Source organism: Amblyraja radiata, chromosome 27 (assembly GCF_010909765.2).
Source record: "Amblyraja radiata isolate CabotCenter1 chromosome 27, sAmbRad1.1.pri, whole genome shotgun sequence".
Lineage (NCBI taxonomy): Eukaryota > Metazoa > Chordata > Chondrichthyes > Rajiformes > Rajidae > Amblyraja > Amblyraja radiata.
In genome coordinates this window covers 3,713,999-3,738,407 of record NC_045982.1, presented here as the reverse complement: position 1 = coordinate 3,738,407, position 24,409 = coordinate 3,713,999, and positions in this window count along the sequence as shown.

Sequence of the window (24,409 nt, the reverse complement as noted above, 5' to 3'; positions counted from 1 at the left end):
CCAAAAAGTATGTTCTGGAAGAACTACTGTAACGTTCAAAGATGTTCTGCTTGAGCTGGGAGAGATATTCCAAGGTACAAAATGTGAACATTCAAGAACTGCTAATACCAGCTCGGATTTGACACAGCCACAGAACGTTCCTTGGGGAATAATTGCTTGCTGGATGTACTTCTGTTCCCCTTGATGTGAAAATTCGCCTGCATAATTTTAAATTCCTCCAAAAGTCTCATCCTCCCGATTTAATGATCCCCTCCAGTCCTACGACACCACAAGTTATCCGCATTAGTACGATTCTTGCGTCTCCTTCAACCCTAAAGGCCAGCAGCACAATTAAGGACCAGTCGCACCCTAACTCTTCTCCCCTCTCCCATCGGGTTGAAGGTACAGAAGTGTGAACACGATTGAGGAACTGTTTCTTCCCAGCTGTTATCAGGCAGCTGAACCATCCTACCACAACCAGAGAGCGGTGCTGAACTACCATCTACCTCATCGGTGACCCTCGAACCATCTTTGATCGGACTCTGGAGAAGGGTTTCGGCCCGAAACGTCGCCTATTTCCTTCGCTCCATAGATGCTGCTGCACCCGCTGAGTTTCCCCAGCAATTTTGTGAACCTTTGATCGGACTCTGCTGGCTTTAGCTTGCACTAAACATTGGAGCGTGAGAGGAAACCGAAGATCTCGCCGAAAGCCCACGCAGGTCACGGGGAGAACGTACAAACTCCGTGCAGACACCACCCGCGATCGGGATCGAACCCGGGTCTCCGGCGCTGCAAGTGCTGTAAGGCAACAACACTACCGATGCTCCACCCTGGCCGCCCATACTCTTTCTCTTCACTTATTTTGTTATTCCCTTTATTACACCTTAGATTATTCTGCACTGGTTTAGATTCCACGACAATCTCTGAACGATTCTGCTTTTGCATTCTTCATTATATTTATGACGGCACTAATCATTTTGATGTGCGCTGTTTATAAGCTTCATGTGTGCGAGGAATTTCACTGCACCATGCTGTGTGGACAATAAACTGATCTGATCTGCGGAGCATTTTTTAAAATGTGGATTTCCAGCATCAGCGGAATTTTGCCTATGCCTCTGCCTCTTAGGGAGATTGCAACCTTCACATGGTCCGCCCTGTTTCAACGAATGCAATCAACCTGGCGTGCACAATCAAATAAGATCAAATAGACAATAGAAAAATAGGTGCAGGAGTAGGCCATTCAGCCCTTCGAGCCAGCACCGCCATTCAACGTGATCATGGCTGATCATCCCCAATCAGTACCCCGTTCCTGCCTTCTCCCCATATCCCCTGACTCCGCTATTTTTAAGAGCCCTCTCTTGAAAGCATCCAGAGAACCAGCCTCCACTGCCCTGAGACAGAGAATTCCCCAGACTCACCACTCTCTGTGAGAAAAAGTGTTTCCTCGTCTCCGTTCTAAATGGCTTACTCCTTATTCTTAAACTGTGGCCCCTGGTTCTGGACTCCCCCAACATCGGGAACATGTTTCCTGCCTCTAGCGTGTCCAAGCCCTTAACAATCTTATATGTTTCAATGAGACGCCCTCTCATCCTTCTAAACTCCAGAGTTTACAAGCCCAGCTGCTCCATTCTCTCAGCATATGACAGTCCCGCCATCCCGGGAATTAACCCTGTAAACCTACGCTGCACTACCTCAATAGCAAGAATGTCCTTCCTCAAATTAGAACAAGTTGTCTTACAACTTTAGGCTGTGCAGGCCATACACAAGAAGAAGAAGCTCCCGACTTGAAACGAATGCCAGAAATGTATCTTTAAATGTTGGACGACATCTCCCTTAAACATTGGCAAGTGTTCCTGCATCATATCTACAGTGCCAGGGGAACACTGGAGAATCATATTGGCTGTGAGTTATTGACGTGATTTATCGGTTACTTAGAAAAGCATATTGGTTTATAATGATGCTTTACCAAAATGCCTCCAACGTACTTCAACTCAGCAAAGGCAGACATGTCGAGTTGTGTTCTGAAACAAGCAATGTTCTTACCTGTGGCACTTGTCACGTCTCTTGCAAAGTGCTCCAATGAAGCCAATGGAGTACTTCTTGAAGATAGACACAAAAAGCTGGAGTAACTCAGCGGGACAGGCAGCATCTCTGGTGAGAAGGAATGGGTGACGTTTCGGGTCGAGACCCTTCATCGACTGGACCCGAAACGTCACCCATTCCTTCTCTCCAGAGATGCTGCCTGTCCCGCTGAGTTACACCAGCTTTTTGTGTCTGTCTTCGGTTTAAACCAGCATCTGCAGTTGCTTCCTACGCAAGCACTTCTTGAAGTATAGCCGAGTTTTAGGAAGCACAAGGTTCTTGTGAGATAGTATGAGGCCATTCAGCCCATCGAGTCCATGCTAGACCTCAGCAGAACAATCCCATCAGTCCCATTCCACCTCTCTCTGCCTGGATGGAATGAATGTGGAGAGGATGTTTCCACTAGTGGGAGAGTCTAGGACCAGAGGGCACAGCCTCAGAATAAAAGGACGTACCTTTAGAAAAGAGATGAGGAGGAATTTCTTTAGTCAGAAGGTGGTGAATCTGTGGAATTCATCGCCATAGAAGGCTGTGGAGGCCAAGTCGGTGGATATTTTTAAGGCGGGGAGTGACAGATTCTGGATTAGTACGGGTGTCAGGGGTTACGGGGAAAAGGCAGGAGAATAGGGATTGAAAAAAACTCCTGAAGATTTGAAACATTAACTCAGTTTCTCTTTCCACTCAATACTGCCTGATTTACTGAATGCTTCCAGCATTGTTTAATTAGTTTACGTGTCTTTTACACTCAGCCCCTGAAATCTGAAGTTAATAATGTAAAGTTAAAAATGTAATTAAATATTTAAAAAAGGTCACAAGAAACCTTGAGCCAAATCTGTGCAGGTTTTGGATACATGACGTTTCAGGTCAGGACCCTTCTTCACCTCCTGTCTTTATCACTTACTCCACCCATCTGCCAATGACCCCCCCCCCCCCACCCCCCCAACACTCACCTGTATCCACCTATCACTTAGAAACATAGAAAATAGGTGCAGGAATAGGCCATTCGGCCCTTCGAGCCTGCACCGTCATTCGATATGATCATGGCTGATCATCCAACTCAGTATCCCATCCCTGCCTTCTCTCCATACCTCCTGATCCCTTTAGCCACAGGGGCCACATCTAACTCCCTCTTAAATATAGCTTACCAGGCTTTGTCCCACCCCTGGGGCGCTATCGTGGAGCGGGCGATGCCTTGCCTGGGTCGCCGCGCTGGAGCTCCGGTGAGCTGAAGACCGCCGAGTAAAACATCGCGGAGCTGCGGGTTTGTGGAGCGGCCAGCTGCGGGCGGCGGCGCTGACTTTACACCGGGAGCCTGGGATCTCTAGATGAGATCGCCAGTTGTGGAGCTCCAACCGGCGCGGCCTTGTTGGCTTCGGAAGCCGAGGCCTCCAGTACGGAAGCGGCCGTTCCAGGGTTCCCAAGCCGCTGTGAGGATTCTCCCGACGCCGGAGCAACATCACCCGGCGAGAACGGCCAGGAACATCGGGCCTCCGTAGAGGCAACTGTGGAGGCCTCAATGGGCCCGACTATGGGTGAACTGGGGTTGGGGACTGGACATTATGCCTTCCCTCATGGTGGGAGCCATTGTGGGGGGATGTTCTTTATGTTTAAAACTCTTATTAATGTTATGTCTGTATTCCTTCTTCATGTGCTGCATTGGCAAGAAGCATTTCACTACACCTAGGTGTATGTGACTAATAAATAACCTTTGAACTTTGAACTTTTTTTTCCAGCTTTCTTCCCCCTCCTATTCTATCAGTTTGAAGAAGAGTCCCGACCCGAAACGTCAACTATCCATTCCCTCCACAGATGCTGCCTGACCCGCTGAGTTCCTCCAGCACTTTGTCTTTAGATCAAGATTCCAGCACCTGCATTCTCTTGTGCATTCACAAGACTATCGTGTGTGGGGAGGAACTGTAGATCAATCACTGTTGCTGACCCGATCTGTAATCCATATTGGTTTTCCAGCATGCCATCTTGTGGAATGCGAGCAGCCACGCTTTCAGGTTTAATCTACGACCTTGAGCCTAAAGTACCTCTGGTTGTGGTTTCTGGATGTATTCTGATTAAAGTACTTATTATGAAGTTTTATGACTCGGTGTCAATGGTACTTTATACAGGAAATGCAGATGCTGGTTTACACCGAAGATAGACACAAAATGTTGGAGTAACTCAGCGGGTCAGGCAGCATCTCTGGAGAGAAGGAATAGGTGACGTTTCGGGTCGAGACTATTCTTCCGAGGTACAGTGAAAAGCTTTTGTTGACAATAAACTAAGCTAAGCTAAGCTAAGCTAAACTAAACTAACTAAACTAGCACTAAACTAAATGTGTACCGAGGTACAGTGAAAAGCTTTTAGTTGCATGCTAATTAATAATAATAATAATGGATGGGATTTATATAGCGCCTTCCTAATACTCAAGGCGCTTTACATCGCATTATTCATTCACTCCTCAGTCACACTCGGTGGTGGTAAGCTACTTCTGTAGCCACAGCTGCCCTGCGGCAGACTGACGGAAGCGTGGCTGCCAATCTGCGCCTACGGCCCCTCCGACCACCACCAATCACTCACACACATTCACACACATTCACACACAGGCAAAGGTGGGTGAAGTGTCTTGCCCAAGGACACAACGACAGTATGCACTCCAAGCGGGATTCGAACCGGCTACCTTCCGGTTGCCAGCCGAACACTTAGCCCATTGTGCCATCCGGCGTTGTAATTAGACAGTGGAAAGACTATAGATGAGTACAAGCCAGACTGCCACAGTGTTACAGATGCAGGATAGAGAGAATATTGTTTAATGCAAGATAAAGCCCAGTAAACTCCTATAGAAGATAGTCCAGATCCTGGTTCGTTCCTGACCTCAGGCACTGTTTGTGTGGAGTTTGCACGCTCTCCCTGTGACCACATGGGTTTTCTCTGGTTGCTCCGGTTTCCTCCCGATAGCCAAACGATACGCAGGTCTGCAGGTTAATTGGCTACTGTAAAATTGCTGCCGTTGTGTGGGGAGTGGATGCGAAAGTGGGAGAATGGGTGGTCGATGGCCAGCGGGGACTTCGAGCGCCGAAGAGTCTGTTCCCGTGATGTATCTTTCAATCGGTTCAATCAATCAATCAATGTGACTTTTCTCACAAGTACTCCTGATGGCTCCAACAGTAACGTACAGGGCAGATTGATACAGAGGCCTCTACATCTGCTGTCTAGATATATCAACTGCCAGTCTACGCTGGGACAGAGGTAAGAATTCTCCCAACTGTCTCTCAGCTCCCTTTAACACAACAGAACGATACTGACAACATTTCACAATGATCATACTTGGTTCCAGAGATTGCTGTCAGAGAGAGTGGGCAATGACTTTGATGTCTTTCTGTGCCCGTAGGTGTATAGGTAATATAGGTGTACAGGTAGTACAGGTGTACAGGTAGTACAGGTGTATTGGTAGTACAGGTGTATTGGTAGTACAGGTGTATTGGTAGTACAGGTGTATTGGTAATAAAGGTGTACATGTAATACGGGAGTTATAGGTAGTACTAGACTAAGTGGGACCCGTTGGGTCCTATGTTCACTTGGGAGGGCAAGTCCCTCGACGCAATATTCCACCTCTCCACCAATTCCAATATTGGTGGCCGAGGGGGGGGGGGGGGGGCTTTCTGGAGCGCTGGTATGGGTGTTGTAGGCTGCAGGGACTTCTGGTCTCCATAGGGCTAGTATGGACATTGTGGGCCAAATGGATTCTTGGGGTGGCAGCTCATTCCCTCAAGCCTGATGTGCTGGCAGCTCACTCACGGCTGGTGGGCTGGCAGTTGACTCACAGCTATTCCTTGAAATTCCATTTCAAGCAGAGCGCAAGGCCACCAAATTCAAATCCATTTTCCTACCATTTCAAGCAGGGTGCAAGGCCACAAAATTCAAGAGCAGTTTCGTACCATTTCATGCAGGGAGCAACGACGTCACATTCAAATGCAGTTTCATACTATTTCATGCAGGGTGCAAGGCCACCACATTCAAATGCAGTTTCATACTATTTCAAGCAGGGTGAAACCAACATAAAAACCACCATAAAACCACACAAAACACCATACTCACAGTTCAGTAGACATTCAGTGTGTTCAGTTGTTCAGTTGATTCACAGCTCAGACAGAGTCATGACCTCTCCCTCCCCCATCGTGCAGTGACTGAGCCACACCCACACGTGATTGACAGGAGAGAGATTCTCAACATTTTTTAAACACTCATAACACTTTGTTGTTTCATTGATGGGAAGAATCCTCTGCACCTGATGAGCGGAGGGGGACTGAGTAAGATGGCCAGAAATCACAGCCGTAAGTGGTAGCGTTTTATGCAAAATCAATATAGTGCAAACAGGAAGTTGTCAAGTTTAGACTAACAACCATTTGCAGGCAGTGCCTTTTTACTTCAAACCAACCATATTTTCATTTTCAAACCACATTAAGGGCACTCACAGTTGAGTAGACATGTATTCAGTGTTATTCAGAGCTCAGAGAGACGTGACCCTCTGGCTTCCTCCATCTTGCAGAGACTGAGTTAGGCACACCCTGGTTTTATAGTCCCTTCATCTCCCTCCAGCAGGGGCAGCAGAGAGAATGGCAGATTAAAAAAAAATACATTAATATCTCTCTGATTTTTCATCAATGGGAAAAATTATCTGGTCCAGGAAGGCGGAGGGGGACTCTGAGCGAGGTGGCCAAAAATCACGGCCGTAGGTGGCGCCGTTCTCTCGGAAATCACAGCACAGTAAGCCAAAACTGGTCAAGAACAGACTTTTAGTAATATAGATAGATAGGCGTATTGGTAGTACCGGTGTATTGGTAGTACAGGTGTATTGGTAGTACAAGTGTATGGGTAATAAAGGTGTACAGGTATGGCGTTATAAGTAGAGGGGGTAGTGTAGGACGTATAGGTACTATAGATAGTGTAGGTGTTACCAGCGGTAGGGGTGTTTCCAGCCTAACCAGTAACAGTTTAGCTATGCTTTTGTCGATGGTATCTGTAAAACCAGAGCCTCTACCACAGACGTCTAAATAACCAATGCTTAAACAGCATGTTCCGTGCTTGTATAACCAGGGTGAGTGGAAACGCATTTTTAATGCAGTCAGGGCTTACAAGAGAGATGGAGAGGGAAATCATATCTAAATGTGAAAATTACTGTTGACATTGTCACTTGATAAACGTTGCCCAATGTGTACATTGGAAACATATTTCTGTAGGAGGACCTAAAATATTTATTGGACTTCACTTACATATTGAAGGGATCTATTAGCTGATTTTTGTGCTGACTCCTGGAATGTTAAAATAGGATCAGATCCCATTTCAACCAGAGATAGATTTGGGAAATGGATTCAGTCTTGCTATTTCATTTAATGCTGGCAAACACCTATAACGAGTTCAATTGAATCATCACAGCGCCAGAGACCCGGGTTCGATCCTGATTGCGGATGCTGTCTGTACGGAGTTTGCACGTTCTCCCTGTGACCGTGTGGGTTTTCTCCGGGTGCTCCAGTCTCTTCCCACACTCCAAAGATGAGTAGGTTGGTCGGTTCATCTGACTAGATTGAAGTCACAGAAACTTGAATACACCCGTTCCACTTCATAGAAACATAGAAACATAGAAAGTAGGTGCGAGAGTAGACCACCAGGTCCGTCGAGCCCGCACCGCCATTCGCTCATGGCTGAACACTAAACAGACACACTTACCCACAAACAGTAGACACAAGACACAGAACACAAGACACTACCCTCCCTTTATACCGCTATCACCCCTCTCCACCCGTTCCACTTCATAGTTTCACTGCACCAGGTTCTACCCAGCTGTTATAGAAACATAGGAAAATAGGTGCAGGAGGAGGCCATTCGGCCCTTCGAGCCAGCACCGCCATTCATTGTGATCGTGGCTGATCGTCCCCAATCAATAACCCGTGCCTGCCTTCTCCCCATATCTCTTGATTCCACTAGCCCCTAGAGCTCTATCTAACTCTCTCTTAAATCCATCCAGTGATTTGGCCTCCACTGCCCTCTGTGGCAGGGAATTCCACAAATTCACAACTCTCTGGGTGAAAAAGTTTTTTCTCACCTCAGTCTTAAATGGCCTCCCCTTCATTCTAAGACTGTGGCCCCTGGTTCTGGACTCGCCCAACATTGGGAACATTTTTCCTGCATCTAGCTTGCCCAGTCCTTTTATAATTTTATATGTTTCTATAAGATACCCCCTCATCCTTCTAAACTCCCGTGAATACAAGCCTAGTCTTTTCAATATTTCCTCATACGACAGTCCTGCCATCCCAGGGATCAATCTCGTGACCCTACGCTGCACCGCCTCAATCACAAGGATGTCCTTCCTCAAATTAGGAGACCAAAACTGTACGCAATACTCCAGATGTGGTCTCACCAGAGCCCTATACAACTGCAGAAGGACCTCTTTACTCCTATACTGAAATCCTCATGTATCAGGCAACTGAACCATTCTACCACAACCAGAGAGCGGTCCTGAACTACTATCTACCTCATTGGTGACCCTCGGAATATCCTTGATCGGACTTAGCTGCCTTTACCATTCACTGCCTTTACCATTCACGTAAGAAAAGTACCATTAATACCTTTATATTTTTATATTATTGTGTATTGAGTTTTAGGTTCATTTTGGTGAATGGAAGATTTTTTTGGAGCGAGCTGAAATCTTCACCTTGGGTTTAATGTTAACATCAAAACATTTATTTAACTAAAAGTTGATTTGGTTGTTCGGTGAAATGTACTATTGTAAAAAATATCCCATTCTGTCAACACAGCGACACAGTGGAGCAGCAAGTTGAGCTGCTGCCTTGCAGTTCCTGCAATCGTGGTTCAATCCCGACCACCATTGCTGCCTGTGAGGAGTTTTCACGTACTCCATGTAACAATGTGGGTTTCCTCCCAAATCCTAAATACACGCAGCTTGCTGGGGTAATTGTTCATTGTATATTGGGACGACAGATGGCGCAATGGGCTACGTGTTCGGCTGGCGACCGGAAGGTGGCCGGTTCAAATCCCACTTGGAGTGCATACTGTCGTTGTGTCCTTGGGCAAGACACTTCACCCACCTTTGCCTGTGTGTGAATGTGTGTGAATGTGTGTGAGTGATTGGTGGTGGTCGGAGGGGCCGTAGGCGCAGAATGGCAGCCACGCTTCCGTCAGTCTGCCCCAGGGCAGCTGTGGCCACAGAAGTAGCTTACCACCACCGAGTGTGACTGAGAAGTGAATGAATAATGCGATGTAAAGCGCCTTGAGTATTAGAAAGGCGCTATATAAATCCCATCCATCATTACTGAACGTTATCCCCTTATCATGTATCTATCTGTACACTGTGGACGGCTCGATTGTAATCATGTGTTGTCTTCCCACTGACTGGTTAGTATGCAACAAAAAGCTTTTCACTGCACATGACAAAAAACTAAACTGATAAGATATTAAATTCCATCCTGGTACCTAACCTCCTGAATACATAAACGCGCGGGGAACTGTAGCAGAGTCAGATGCAAATCATTTATAATTCCATTTGTTCTCTTCCTAATTTCTAAGCATTGTCATTTTGTTGATTACAGTCATTGTTAATTCTAGGTTCACATTCCAAGCACCATTAAAAATCTTACACCCACATATTCAAGACTGTTGCGAAAACATTGGCTCCCTGTTCCATTACTGAACTGTAAATGGCTGCCTGAAACAACACACTCAAACTCGCATTACTCGACAGAGTTCGTTTCATTTGGGATTCACACGAGTACTTTGTTATTTATTCTTTCCTCCTCCTCCTCCTTTTCACCTCGTTAACACAGGCAGTCAGTTTCTGCCAACAACAAATATTCAATTCCACATAATATGCAGCATAAAATCATGAGGGGAATAGATCGGTGTATAAATTTATGAGAGAAATAGATTAGGTAGATGCACAGAGTCTCTCGCCCAGAGTAGGTGAATCGAAGACCAGAGGACATAGGTACTCTTGCCCAGAGTAGGTGAATCGAGGACCAGAGGACATAGGTACGCTTGCCCAGAGTAGGTGAATCGAAGACCAGAGGACACTGGTACTCTTGCCCAGAGTAGGTGAATCGAGGACCAGAGGACACTGGTACTCTTGCCCAGAGTAGGTGAATCGAGGACCAGAGGACATAGGTACTCTTGCCCAGAGTAGGTGAATCGAAGACCAGAGGACACTGGTACTCTTGCCCAGAGTAGGTGAATCGAAGACCAGAGGACACTGGTACTCTTGCCCAGAGTAGGTGAATCGAGGACCAGAGGACATAGGTTTAGGATGAAGGGGTAAAGATTTAATAGGAATCTTAAGGGGTAACATTTTCACACACAAAAGGGTGGTGGGTGTATGGAACAAGCTGCCAGAGGAGGTAGTTGCGGCAGGGACTATCACAATGTTTAAGAAGCAGTTAGACAGGTACTTGGATAGTGTGTAGGAAGGAACTGCAGGTGCTGGTTTAAACCGAAGATAGACACAAAATGCTGGAGTAACTCAGCGGGACAGGCAGCATCTGTGGAGAGAAGGAATGGGCGATGTTTCGGGTCGAGATCGTTCTTCAGTATATGAACAGTACGGGTTTGGAGGGATATGGGGCAAAGGTGGGGCTAGTATAGAAGGGGCTGGTGTGGCCATTGGGCTGAAGGGCCTGTTTCCACACTCTATGAGTCTATGACTCTATGACTCGTTGACTCCATATCGGCATGGAATATTTCATGTGACCAGACTGTATAAATGAGTTAAATGCAATTGTAATCTTGCCCAAGCTAGGCATCATTAAAAAATCTTGCACCTGCCTGCTCATATTTACAAAAACATTGGCCACGCTCCATTAAATGTCGGCAAGGACAAGGGGCGACGTTCAATGATTCTGATGAATGAAATGGCAATTCAAAGACATGAGAATTTTAAAGCAGAAACAAAGAACTGCCAGATGCTGGTTTACACCAAAGATAGACACAGAGTGGTGGAGTAACTCAGCAGGTCAGGCAGCATCTCTGGAGATAAGTTACCAAACCGAAACATCGCCTCTTCCTTTTCTCCAGAGATGCTGCCAGACCTGCTGAGTTACTCAAGTACTCTGTGTCTATCTTTAATAATAATAATAATAATGGATGGGATTTATATAGCGCCTTTCTAATACTCAAGGCGCTTTACATCGCATTATTCATTCACTCCTCAGTCACACTCGGTGGTGGTAAGCTACTTCTGTAGCCACAGCTGCCCTGGGGCAGACTGACGGAAGCGTGGCTGCCAATCTGCGCCTACGGCCCCTCCGACCACCACCAATCACTCACACACATTCACACACAGGCAAAGGTGGGTGCAGTGTCTTGCCCAAGGACACAACGACAGTATGCACTCCAAGCGGGATTCGAACCGGCCGCCTTCCGGTTGCCAGCCGAACACTTAGCCCATTGTGCCATCTGTCGTCTTTAGCATTAGGCTTGGAGTCTAAAGAAGGTATCCTGACCCGAAACGTCACCCAAACTATTTCTCCAGAGATGCTGCCTGACCCGCTGAGTTACTCCAGCACTTTGAGGCTATTATAAGAATTTTAACGTGGATTTATGACCGATTATGCAAAGTAAGACACTGGAGGAACTCATTGGGGTCAGGCAGCATCTAGGGAGGGTATGGACAGTGACATTTCAGGGTTGGGACCCTTCTTCAGACCGATGTAATGGGGAGCAAGCTGGAAAAGAGAGCTGGGATTGGGATCAAAACCCGGTGAGTGATAGGTGGATACAGGTGAGAGGAGTTCGATTGGAAGTAGGGTGGAGTAAGTGACAAAAGCTAGCTTTTGTGTCATGTGTACTGAGGTGGAGCCATCGACAGTGTACAAATACAGGATAAACATTTAGCGCAAGATAAAGTCCGATTAAAGATAAGGTAGACAAAAGTGCGGGAGAAACTCAGCGGGTGCGGCAGCATCTATGGAGCGAAGGAAATAGGCAACGTTTCGGGCCGAAACCCTTCCGGGTTTTGGCCCGAAACGTTGTCTATTTCCTTCCTGAAGGGTTTCGGGTTGAAACGTTGCCTATTTCCTTCGCTCCATAGATGCCGCTGCACCCGCTGAGTTTCTCCAGTAATTTCGACTACCTTCGATTTTCCAGCATCTGCAGTTCCTTCTTGAACATCCGAGGATCTCCAATGAGGTCGATGGTGGCTCAGGGCCGCTCTCTAGTCAGTGGTAGGATGGTTCAGTTGCCTGATAACAGCTGGGAAGAAACAGTCTCTGAACCTGGTTTCACTTCTGTACCTGTTGCCCGACGGGAGAGGGGAGAAGAGGGAGTGGCCGTGGTGAGACTGGTCCTTGATGATGCTGCTGGCCTTGCCGAGGCAGCGCGAGGCGTAGACTGAGTCAACGGAAGGGAGGGAGCCGGAGTGATTTAGACACTGAAGTGAACCATATTCACTAGCGATAATTTAATGTCGCTGAGAAATGATCCTGACAATAATTCACCGGGACAGGAAGCAGGAGTGCGGGCTGAAGCGTGATCAGTCAGCTCACGTGAATGCCTCATTGTGGACGCTGCTGCATTTTGTTTATTTCCGCAGAGATTAAGATGAAATGCTCTTACATCATTCTGAAGTATTCCAGCATCAAGCATTATTTCAGACTGTGGTTACCTCAGGGCCTGTTTCTGATGTGTGGAAGAAATTCAGCTGTGCCTTGGCAGCGGCCTCAGGTCCCAAAATCCCCCCGCACACAATACCCACATTCTTTATGGTGTTGAATAAACTAATCTCTCACCGCAAATAAACGCTGATATGATCCCTTTCCCCCGCACTGAATCACCCCGTGTTAAAGCCCTGTCCCACGGTACGAGTTCATTCCAAGAGTTCTCCCGAGTTTGCCCTGATTCGGAGATTTACGGTAATGGCCGCTCGTCGGTACTCGGGGCTCTCGTGGACATTTTTCAACATGTTGAAAAATCTTCACGAGTCTTCCCGTGCTTACCTGCCATTAGCGAGTCTTCCCGAGTACCTGCAGTTAACGCTAAGAGACGTCCCCGAGCTCCGACGTACCCGCTACGTTCATTCTCCGTGCTTACCACGAGCTCGAGAGAGCTCTTCGAATTAACTCGTACCGTGGGACAGGGCTAATATACTTGCTCATCCACCTGTCTGATTGAGAGACGCAGCATGGAAACGGAACGCAAGGAGTCCACGCCGACAACCGTTCACACACCAGTTCCACGTTATCCCACTTTCTCATCCGCTCCCTACACGCCCGAAGGCGGCACGGTGGCGCATCGGGAGAGTTGCTGCCTTAAAGCGCTTGCCGCGCCGGACACCCGGGTTCGATCCTGACTACAAACGCTGTCTGTACGGAGTTTGAACGTTCTCCCTCCTTCCCTTTCTCCGAGATCTTCGGTTTCCTCCGCACTCCAAAGACGTACAGGTGTGCAGGTAAATTGGCTTGGTATAATTGTATAAACTGTCCCTCGTATGTGTTGGATAGTGTTAATGTGCGAGGATCGCTGGTCGGTGCGGCCCTCCAGGGCTGAAGGGCCTGTTTCCGCACTGTATCTCTAAACTAAACTAAACTAGGGAGCAATTTACAGAGGGCGAATTAATCTACAAACCCGCATGTCTTTGGGATGTGGGAGGAAATACAGGCACCCAGAGGAAACAGAAGGCTGCGGAGGCCAAGTCAATGGACATTTTTAAGGCAGGGACTGATAGATTCTTGATTAGTATGGGGGTTATGGGGAGAAGGCAGGAGAATGGGGTTGAGAGGGAAAGATAGATCAGCCATGATTGAATGGCGGAATAGACCAAATGGCCCAATTCTGCTCCTATCACTCATGAACTTATAAAACCTATGTACTCACAGGGAGAACGTGCAAACTCCACACCGGCAGCACCCAAGGTCAGGATCGAACTGGGGCCTCTGGCGCTGTGAGGCAGCAGCTCTGCCTGAATACTAATCCTTTACATTCATCTGTAGAATGTGGGCATCAACAGGGGGAAAAAAGCATTTAGTGCCTTTCCCCTAATTGCTGGGTCCTTTCAGAAACAATTTGTTTTAGCAAACAGTTGAGGGTGAAGTATTTTAGAGCCTTTATTGTCAGACTAAGATAAAATGGGCAATTTCCTCTTGAAGTCCGATAGATCCTTTCTTGTCACCGCTGATGCCAGTTTTTTATTCCGGATAAATTAGCATCTAAATTCCCTAATTGGGACCAGAACGCTAGAACTCTCGATCAATAATCCAGTCACTTGGTCCAATGCTGTAACTACTAGGGCAGCAACTTATAAAGTTGCCCATTTATGGAGAAGGAAGTGACATTGAAAGTTAAGGGCATTAAGGGCGGCACGGTGGTGCAGCGGGTGGAGCTGCTCCTCGCAGCGCCAGAGACCCGGGTTCGATCCCGACTACAATAGATGTTATATAGAAGATTAAAACAAGTTACTTCTTACTTTTAAGACCCATCTCTTCACCTCTGCCTATCCTTAGCCCCACGTCCCCGTCCCTTTTCATCTGTGCATTAATTGCCTCATACTGTGTTTTGTATTGAATTCTGTCTTTACTTTGTGTACTAGTCATGTCTCTACTATTTATTTCATTCCCCTTACATGTTTTTCCTCTACATGCTCAATTTTTGTAAGGTGTCCTTGAGACTCTTGAAAGGCGCCCATAAATAAAATTTATTATTATTATTATTATTACTTTTACCAACATGTTTAAAACATTATTGTTATGTGATCCGTCATCAAGGCACAAAAACAAGTTGCTTCTTATTTTTTTATTTTTCCTTTAGCTAGAACTCCATGGTAGCTGAGAGATTCAAGTTAAAGGGCAAGGACATAGTGAGAGATTAAAGTTACAGAAGCATGCATGTCAAAGTAGCCGAAGATAAGGCTAGAACTGTAATAAATAGCTGTCTGGTTTTATGAATCGGAGAGCAATTAGAGAGCGACGAGGCCGTGTCGTCTCTGAATGTTCCAAGCTAAAACATTTGCAAATAAAGACTTTTCGTCTTCTTGAAGAATTCTCCGTGTCTGTGTCATCTTATCCAAACTTTGAGTCTTAAAACCACGACACTACCTGCATGGTGCTGTCTGTATGGAGTTTGCACGTTCTCACCGTGACCTCCCGGTTTTCTCCCGGTGCTCCGGTTTCCTCCCACACATCCCAAAGTCGTGCAGGTTTGCAGGTTATTATTATTATTATTTTTATTAAAGCTTTATTTCAGACACAGGTCCATATAACACATCAAACAGTATAAGGAGATACAAAAATACATTAAAAATTGCATATTAGCCTATAAGATATACAAGCTATTGCACCAATGCCGTCTTAGCCTAGAAGTGAATTAATTGGCTTCAGTAAAATTGTAACTTGTCCCTAGTGTTGCTAGTCTTGGATAGTGCTAGTGTACGGGGGGGATCGCTGGTCAGCGTGGACTCGGTGGGCCGAAGGGCCTGTTTCCACGCTGCATCTCTAAAGCCTAAAGTCAAGCCTTACTTTTAAGTTTCACTATGATGTAATCTAGAACATGGAAAAGTACAGTCAAAAACAGGCCCTTCGGCCCACAATGTCCAGTCAGGTCAAGTCAAGCCAATTTTATTTCTATAGCACATTTTAAAAAAACTCTCGTTGACCAAAGTGCATTACATCAGTGCAGGTACTAACGTGTTACATACAGTGGTTTATAGATCAACAATACATACATAAATACATACATACAGCGCTCCCTCAGAGGACCTCAAGCAAGGCTTGAGAGTAGAAATAGGTTTTAAGTCGAGACTTTAAAAAGTTGATGGAGGTGACATTAAGGGCAGCACAGTGCACATCTAGACTGCACTTGATCCATATCCATCCATTTCCAGCATGTGCCTATCTAAACGCCTCTTGAATGCCACTATCATATCATATCATATCTAATCTCTGTTCACTTTTAATCTTCATATGATTGAGTGCTGATGGAAGAGTATCGTTTATTGTTTATCAGCCCCTCTCCTCCTTCTTGCCCTTGATCCAATCAGCTTATTGAGCCATTTCTGTTTAGTTCAGAGATGCAGCATGGAAGATGCAGTCACGCAGGGCCAGCGGGCTGGCAGCTCAGTCACTCAGGCCTGGTGGGCTGGCAGCTCAGTCACTCAGGGCTGGCGGGCTGGCAGCTCAGTCACTCAGGCCTGGCGGGCTGGCAGCTCAGTCACTCAGGGCTGGCGGGCTGGCAGCTCAGTCACTCAGGCCTGGCGGGCTGGCAGCTCAGTCACTCAGGGCCAGTGGGCTGGCAGCTCAGTCACTCAGGCCTGGTGGGCTGGCAGCTCAGTCACGCACGGCTGGTGGGCTGGCAGTTCACTCACGGCTATTCCTTGAAATTCCATTTCAAGCAGAGTGCAGGCCACTAAATTCAATTTCATAGCATTCAGCCCACAATTCAATGTTATCCCACTTTCTCATCCACTCCCTACACACTAGGGGTAATTTAAAGAGGGCCAATTAACCTGCACGCCCGCAACTCTTTGAGGCGGCTTTGCAGGTACGATCGCAATGTTTGAGAAGCATTTCGTCAGGTACATGGATAGGATAGGTTTAGAGGGATACGGGCCAAACGCACGCAGGTGGGACTAGAGTTGATGGGACATGTTGGTCAGTGTGGGCAAGTTGGGCCGAAGGGCCTGTTTCCACGCTGCATGGTTCTAGGTAGGAGGAAGCCGGAGCACCCGGAGGAAACCCACGCGGTCACGTAGAGAACGTGCAAACTCCACAAGGACAGCACCCGAGCTCGGGATGGAACTGTGAGGCAACGGCTTTAACTGCGGAGCCATTGTGCCGTCCATTAAGGGTTAACAATGTTTGTCGAGAGGTTATAGGACGTGGAATCACATTGTGGTTTTAATTTCCTGATTGCATCTTGGCACAACAGGTTCAAATGGAAAAGGCCGTTTTCATTCTTGCCGGCTCATCCAGCTCTGAAAAATCAGTACTTTATCTAAAATAAAGGATTCTAATTATAGTTTGTTGTGTACCATAAATTGACTCTGAGTTCTGGAGAAGCTGGTGCTGAGGAATAGCAATGTCACTGATCTGTGGGCCGGGAATGTCATACGTTTGCAAGTGATAGGAGCAGAATTAGGCCATTCGGCCCATCAAGTCTACTCCGCCATTTAATCATGTACTAGACTAGGGGGGCCCCGTTGGGTCCCATGTTCACACGGGAGGGCTGGTCCCCCAACGCAATATTCCACCTCTCCACCAATTCCAATATTGGTGGCCAGTGGGGGGGCTTTCTGGGGTGCTAGTATGGGTGTTGTGTGCCGAAGGGACTGTTTTCCAGGGGGCTAGTATGGACATTGTGGGCCGAATGGATTATTGGGCTGGCAGCTCAGTCACTCAGGGCTGGTGGGCTGGCAGATCAGTCACTCAGGGCAGGTGGGCTGGCAGCTCATACACGGCTATTCCTTGAAATTCCATTTCAAGCAGAGTGCAGGCTACTAAATTCTATTTCATAGCATTTCAGGCAGTGCAGGCCACCAAATTCAATTTCATAGCATTTCAAGCAGAGTGCAGACCACCAAATTGCCAAACAACTCATTGCATTGTCATTAAGGGCGAACAAATCATTTATTGCATGTACATTGCAGACTCACAGTTCAGTTGATTCACAGCTTAGAATCACAGTTGTGGACTCTCCCTCACGTGTCCTGCCCCCCCAGAAGTTACCTTCATCGTGGTGATTGACAGGCGAGAGGACCAATCAGCTGATCTCAAGATTTTTTAAACATTTATAACTTTTTTATTTTTCATCGATCGGAAATGCTATGAAATTGACTCTGGTGTCCTGCACTTTTTTTTTTCATCGATCGGAAAAATCCTCGGGGCTGCCTCAGCGTAGGGGGACTGTGAGTAAGACGGCCAAAAATCATCGCGATATATGGTAGCGTTATTTCTAAAATCAATATACAGCGCAGACAGGACGTGGTCAAGATGAGACGTTTAGTTATATGGATGATCTATCTCTTCCTCCTAATCCCATTCTCCGGCCTTCTCCCCGTAACCCCTGGCGCTCGTACTAAACAAGAATCTATCTATCTCTCCCTTATTGTCTATTGTCTATTAAAAATATCCATTGGCACAGAAGGCCTCCACAACCTTTTGTGGCAATGAATTCCACAGATTCACCACCCTCTGACTGAAAAAATTCCTCCTCCTAAAGGAACGTCCTTTAATTCTGAGGCCGTGCCCTCTGGTCCTAGACTCTCCCACTAGTGGAAACATCCTCTCCACATCCACTCTATCCAGGCCTCTCATAGTTTCAATGAGGTTTCAATGACGCACCGACCAACCTTCTCTCCTTCGAAGGGGCACTAAAAAAAAATGCCGTCACTTGCTGTTACTGAGCAGAGGGAGCCGGACACATGACGGGCAGCATCTCTGGAGAGAAGGAATGGGCGACGTTTCGGGTCGAGACCCTTCCTTAGACTGTGAGTCAGGGGAGAGGGAGAAAAAAGAGAGATCACTCCAGTACTCCGGCACTTTGTTTCTCTCTGTGATATAAACCAGCATCTGCAGTTCCTTGTTCTTACATTATTGTTTTAGAGTTGACAAGGTGGGGGAAAGATTTAATAGGAACCGGAATAGGAGCGGTATCTTTTACATGCAAAGGGTGGTGGGTGTATGGAACCAGCTGCCGGAGGAGGTGGTTGAGGCTGGGACTATCGCAACGCTTAAGAAACATTTAAGCCAGTACATGGTTTCAAGGAAATGGACCAAATGCGGGCAGGTGGGACCAGTGTGGGCCGGTGTGAGCAAGTTGGGCCGAAGGGCCTGTCTCCACACTGTGTGACTCTATGACAATGGGCGATGGAGGTGAGTAGAAGCCATGTCTGTCTCCATGGGTCTCAGCCCACTCGCACCGTACCATTGTCAGAGCCTCTATCATTGACATCTCCCTGTGACCCGCGTGGGGTTTCTCCAGGTGCCCTGGTTTCCACCCACACGTCCTACGACGTACAGGTCTGTAGGTTAATAGGCTTTGGTAAAATTGTGAATTGTCTCCCGTGTGTGTAGGATATTGTTAGCGTGCGGGGATCGCTGGTCGGCGCGGACTGGCCTGTTTCGGCGCTGTATCTTTAAGCTAAACCAAACTAGTCTGCAGACACTGTCCGCTGCTTCCAGCGGCCCCCCGTCTCTCGGTACAAGCTCTCTCTCCGCTGAATCACACCTATTTATTCCGTTTGCATATTGGCCTGAAACGCTGCCGGCTTTTGACAAACGACCTCAGCTTTCCCGACAAAATTAAACATGAAATCCTTCGCCTGCAAGCTGCGAATTAGAATGCCGCACGCCGCGCTGTTTACAGGGGTTCATTTCATGCTGAAATGCACAGGATTGCAACGAGCCTCCTCAGCCTGACACAGCCCTGTCCCACCTCACATGTATCACACGCAGCTACACAGGCAGGATTGCCATGGGCCCCCTCACCTGACCTAGCCCTGGCCCACTGCACACTGGTCACACGCAGTGGTGGTGATCGGCTCCTCTCTCACTCCTTCTCTCCCTCTCTCTCCCTCCCTGTCTCTCTCTCTCCCCTCTCTGACCCTCTCGTCCCTCCCTCTCCCTGTCTCTCTCCTTCTCTCTCTCACTCTCTCCCCCTCTCTCTCTCTCTCTTTCTCTCCCTCTCTCACTCCTTCTCTCCCTCTCTCACCCTCCCTGTCTCCCTCTCTCACTCTCTCTTCCCCTCTCGTCCCTCCCTCTCCCTGTCTCTCTCATTCTCTCTCTCCCTCTCTCTCTCTCTTGCTCTCTCTATCTTCCCCTCTCTCCTCATTTTCTTCCTCTCTCTCCCTCCCCCCTTCTCTCTCTCCCCCTCCCTATCTCCACCCCCTCTTTCTCCCTCTCCCTCTCTCTCTCTCCTCCCTCTCTTTCCCCCTCCCTATCTCAGCCCCCCCTCACTCACTCCGCCCCTTCTCTCTCTCTTCCCCCTCTCCCTCCCCCTCTCTCTCTCTCTCTCTCACTCTCTCTCTTCCACTTTCCCTCCCTCTCTCTCTCTCCCCTCCCTCTCTCTCTCTCTCTCTTCCCCCCTTCTCTCTCTCCCCTTCTCGCTCCCCCCCTCTCTCTCCCCCTCTTTCCCCCCTCTCTCTCTCTCTCCCTCCCTCTCTCTCTGTCCCTCTCTCTCTCCCCCTCCCCCCTCTCGTTCTCTCTCTCCCGCCCCTCACGTTCCTTCACACTGCTGCTTATCTCTTCTCTTTAAACATTTAAACCTCCTGCCCGCTCACTCCACCAGGTATCAACATCACTGTGACAGTGTTGGATCTTGCAGCTAACCAGTTTGTTCATGCCTTATTCATGTCTCGCAAACATTCCAGCAAACACTCTGTTGTGAAGGATGGAATGTACAGGATATAAAAAAAAGTCCATCATTACCCATCACTTGCTACTTGCAATAGAGGAATATAGGAACATAGAAACATAGAAAATAGGTGCAGGAGTAGGCCATTCGGCCCTTCGAGCCTGCACCGCCATTCAATATGATCATGGCTGATCATCCAACTCAGTATCCTGTACCTGCCTTCTCCCCATACCCCCTGATCCCTTTAGCCACAAGGGCCACATCTAACTCCCTCTTAAATATAGCCAATGAACTGTGGCCTCAACTACCTTCTGTGGCAGAGAATTCCAGAGATTCATCACTCTCTGTGTGAAAAAAGTTTTCCTCATCTTGGTCCTAAAAGATTTCCCCCTTATCCTTAAACTGTGACCCCTTGTTCTGGACTTCCCCAACATCGGGAACAATCTTCCTGCATCTAGCCTGCCCAACCCCTTAAGAATTTTGTACGTTTCTATAAGATCCCCCCTCAATCTTCTAAACTCTAGCGAGTACAAGCCGAGTCTAATCCAGTCTTTCTTCATATGAAAGTCCTGACATCCCAGGAATCAGTCTGGTACCAGGAATCAGACCAGATATCTTGCAGCGTATTATATCTCAGGCAGCCAGCTCGCTTCATCATTAGAATTCTTCCTGCACCCTCCCCACAGTTGTTGGACCGTGTGAGTGTCTCATCTCACTAAGAAAACATTCCCAACTTCCAGAACTTTGTTTAAAGTTACACAGGGAGAGAGAGAGAGAGAGAGAGGGAGGGAGAGAAGGAGAAAGGGAGATAGAGAGGGAAAGATAAAGGGATGGTACAAAAAATGCTGGAGAAACTCAGCGGGTGCAGCAGCTTCTATGGAGCGAAGGAAATAGGCAACGTTTCGGGCCGAAACCCAGAAGGGTTTCGGCCCGAAACGTTGCCTATTTCCTTAAGGGTTTCGGCCAGAAACGTTGCCTATTTCCTTAAGGGTTTCGGCCCAAAATGTTGCCTATTTCCTTAAGGGTTTCGGCCCGAAACATTGCCTATTTCCTTAAGGGTTTCTGCCCGAAACGTTGCCTATTTCCTTAAGGGTTTCGGCCCGAAACGTTGCCTATTTCCTTAAGGGTTTCGGCCCGAAACGTTGCCTATTTCCTTAAGGGTTTCGGCCCGAAACGTTGCCTATTTCCTTAAGGGTTTCGGCCCGAAACGTTGCCTATTTCCTTAAGGGTTTCGGCCCGAAACGTTGCCTATTTCCTTAAGGGTTTCGGCCCGAAACGTTGCCTATTTCCTTAAGGGTTTCGGCCCGAAACGTTGCCTATTTCCTTAAGGGTTTCGGCCCGAAACGTTGCCTATTTCCTTCGCTCCATAGATGCTGCTGCACCCGCTGAGTTTCTCCAGCATTTTTTGTCAACCTACAAACCTGACCGTCTTTGGAGTGTGGGTGGAAACCGGAGCACCCGGAGAAAAAACCCTCGCAGGTCACGGGGAGAACGGACAAACTCCACACAGACAGCACCCGTGGTCAGGATCGAACCCGGGTCTCTGGCGCCGTGAGGCAGCAACTCTACCGCTGCGCCACCAACGCGCCGATCCTATATTGCCGCATGTTTTTAGAAAAGAGAAAGGGAGATAGAGAGAGAGGGAGGGAGAGAGGGGGAGATAGAGAGAGGGTGCTGTCTGTGCGGAGGTTGCACGTCCTCCCCGTGGGTTTTCTCCGAGGTCTTCGGTTTCCTCCCGCACACTCCAAAGACGTGCAGGTTTGTAGGTCAATTGGCTCTCTATAAATGAAAATTGTCCCTAGTGTGTTTAGGACGGTGTTAAATGTGCGGGCACCGCTGGCCGAAGGGGCCTGGGTCTCTAAAACAAACAAGCACAGAGAGGTACGGATGCAAAGAAAAATCTTGCTTGTAGCAGCTTCTCAGGCACAGAGACACAGAGAAGTACAAAGAATATAAATTATTCATAAATGATTCATACATTTTAAATTCAACAAGGCAGTGAAAATAATAGAAAGCAAGACGCTAGCTAGCGAACAAATACGCAAGCCCATGGTAGCGCAAGAGGTGGTCTGTAGGGTACTGTTGCGGAGGTAGTGGTTAGGGTAAAGGGCCTGTCCCACTTCACAAATTTTTTTCCGGCAACTTGCCGGCACCCGTCACAGTCGCAGCAGGTCGCCGAAAATTTTCCACGCGTTGAAAATCCGGCGGCGACCAGAAAAAGGTACGACTCTTTGGGCGACTACTCACCGCCAAACAGGCGTCACCCAGCGATGTCCCACTTTCACGACCTAATTCAAGACCTTTTTTACTCGTGGACATTTTTCATCAGGCTAGAAAATACACCCCGACCTACTTGATGCCGCGAGTACCTACGGCTAACTTCAAGGCCAACGTACGACCTACCTACGACCTCCAACGACCATGCTGCGGGTATGGGCTCCGACCGCCGGCCCTGCGGTCTGCGGTGCTTCCGGCGGAGGCGGTGTGGCGGGGACTTTAGATCTTCGACCGCTGGCCCGCGGCCTACACCAACCTGAAGCCGTGGTCTCCGGTGGGGAGGCTCCCATTCAGGGCTTACCTGGACGTTACCTTGTCTGCACATCTGGACGCCCGCAGCGGTCCCGACCACGGGGGAAATGGAGGAGGACCGGCCAAATGTTGTGCCTTCCGCCACAGTGATGAATGCTGTGGTGGACGTTTGTGTTCAATTCTTATTGTGTTTTTGTGTGTTCTTTTTTCATTGTACCGCTGCTGGCAAATTCATAAAATAAAATTCACGAATAAAACTGATTGATTGATTGATCGAGTCAAGAGCAAACTCGGCAGAGGTGGTGAATTCGGTGGTGAAAGTGGGACAGGCCCTTTTACACATGCAAGAGTTTGATGGTTGTCGGGAAGAAGCTGTTCCTGAAGCTGGAGCTCTGGATTATGTTGCAGTAAAGCACAATTGATGGGCATGATGTACCTGCATCCTCATAGCACCAGGGTGCCGAGGAGCCCATCTGAAGGACTGTCACTTCACATATTCCTCTTCTCTCATCATCTAGTGAGAAACGCGTTGATTTCTGCTCTTTAATCCTTTGTCGTTCTCATTACTCTGGAAAGCCGAGCAATTGGAGTTGAAAGAAAAGATTTGTACGTGTTGCAACTGCATAAATCATTCAGAAGAAGAATTTTAGCAGCTGCTTTCTCCCAGCACAAGTCTGATCTGTCGCGAAACCTTCCAACTCCCCCTTTGTCCTTTCGAGCGCAGGAGTGTTTTACTGTGGTGTGTCCCAGATAGAACAATTACATTCTTACTTACAGCGGCAGCAGAGCAGAATATGTAAACATTCTACACTGTAAACAATACGATAAACGAGAGAGAGAGAAAACATTTATTTTTTTTCCCTCTTCTTTTTTTTCCTTTTCCTCTCTTACATACAATACAATATTTATTGTCATTTGAGACTCAGTGAGGCTCAAATGAAATTCCGTTTCCACAGCCATACAAACAAAGACAATTTCCTAGACATACACACAATTTAATTCACACAAACATCCATCACAGTGGACCCACTGTGATGGAAGGCAAAGTCTTTTCTCTCCCCTGTTCTCCATGTCTCTCCCGATGTCCAAGCCCCAGGCGGGCGATGATAAGTCCCACGGCCATTTTAGGCCGTGCCGGGCGATTTACGGCCCCTGCTCCCAGTCTAAAAGTCACAGTGTTGGGCCCCCGGCGGGCGCTGTAATGTCCCACGGCCATGAAGCCGCGCCGGGCGATGTACGTCCCCGCTCCGGGTCGTTCCAACCCCGCGACACGGGCTGGAGAAGTCGCGTTGCGGGAGCTCCGGGATGCGGTCTCCTCAACCGGACCCGCGAGCTCCCGATGTCCCAGTCCACCGGACCTGCGGCTGCGTTGCTGGAGCCTCCGAGCCCCAGGAGTCGAGTCGCAGCAGCGAGTCACCGCCGCTCCCCACGCTCCGAGGCCGGCCAGCCCCACGATGGTGAGTAGTCCGCAGCTCCGCAGCTC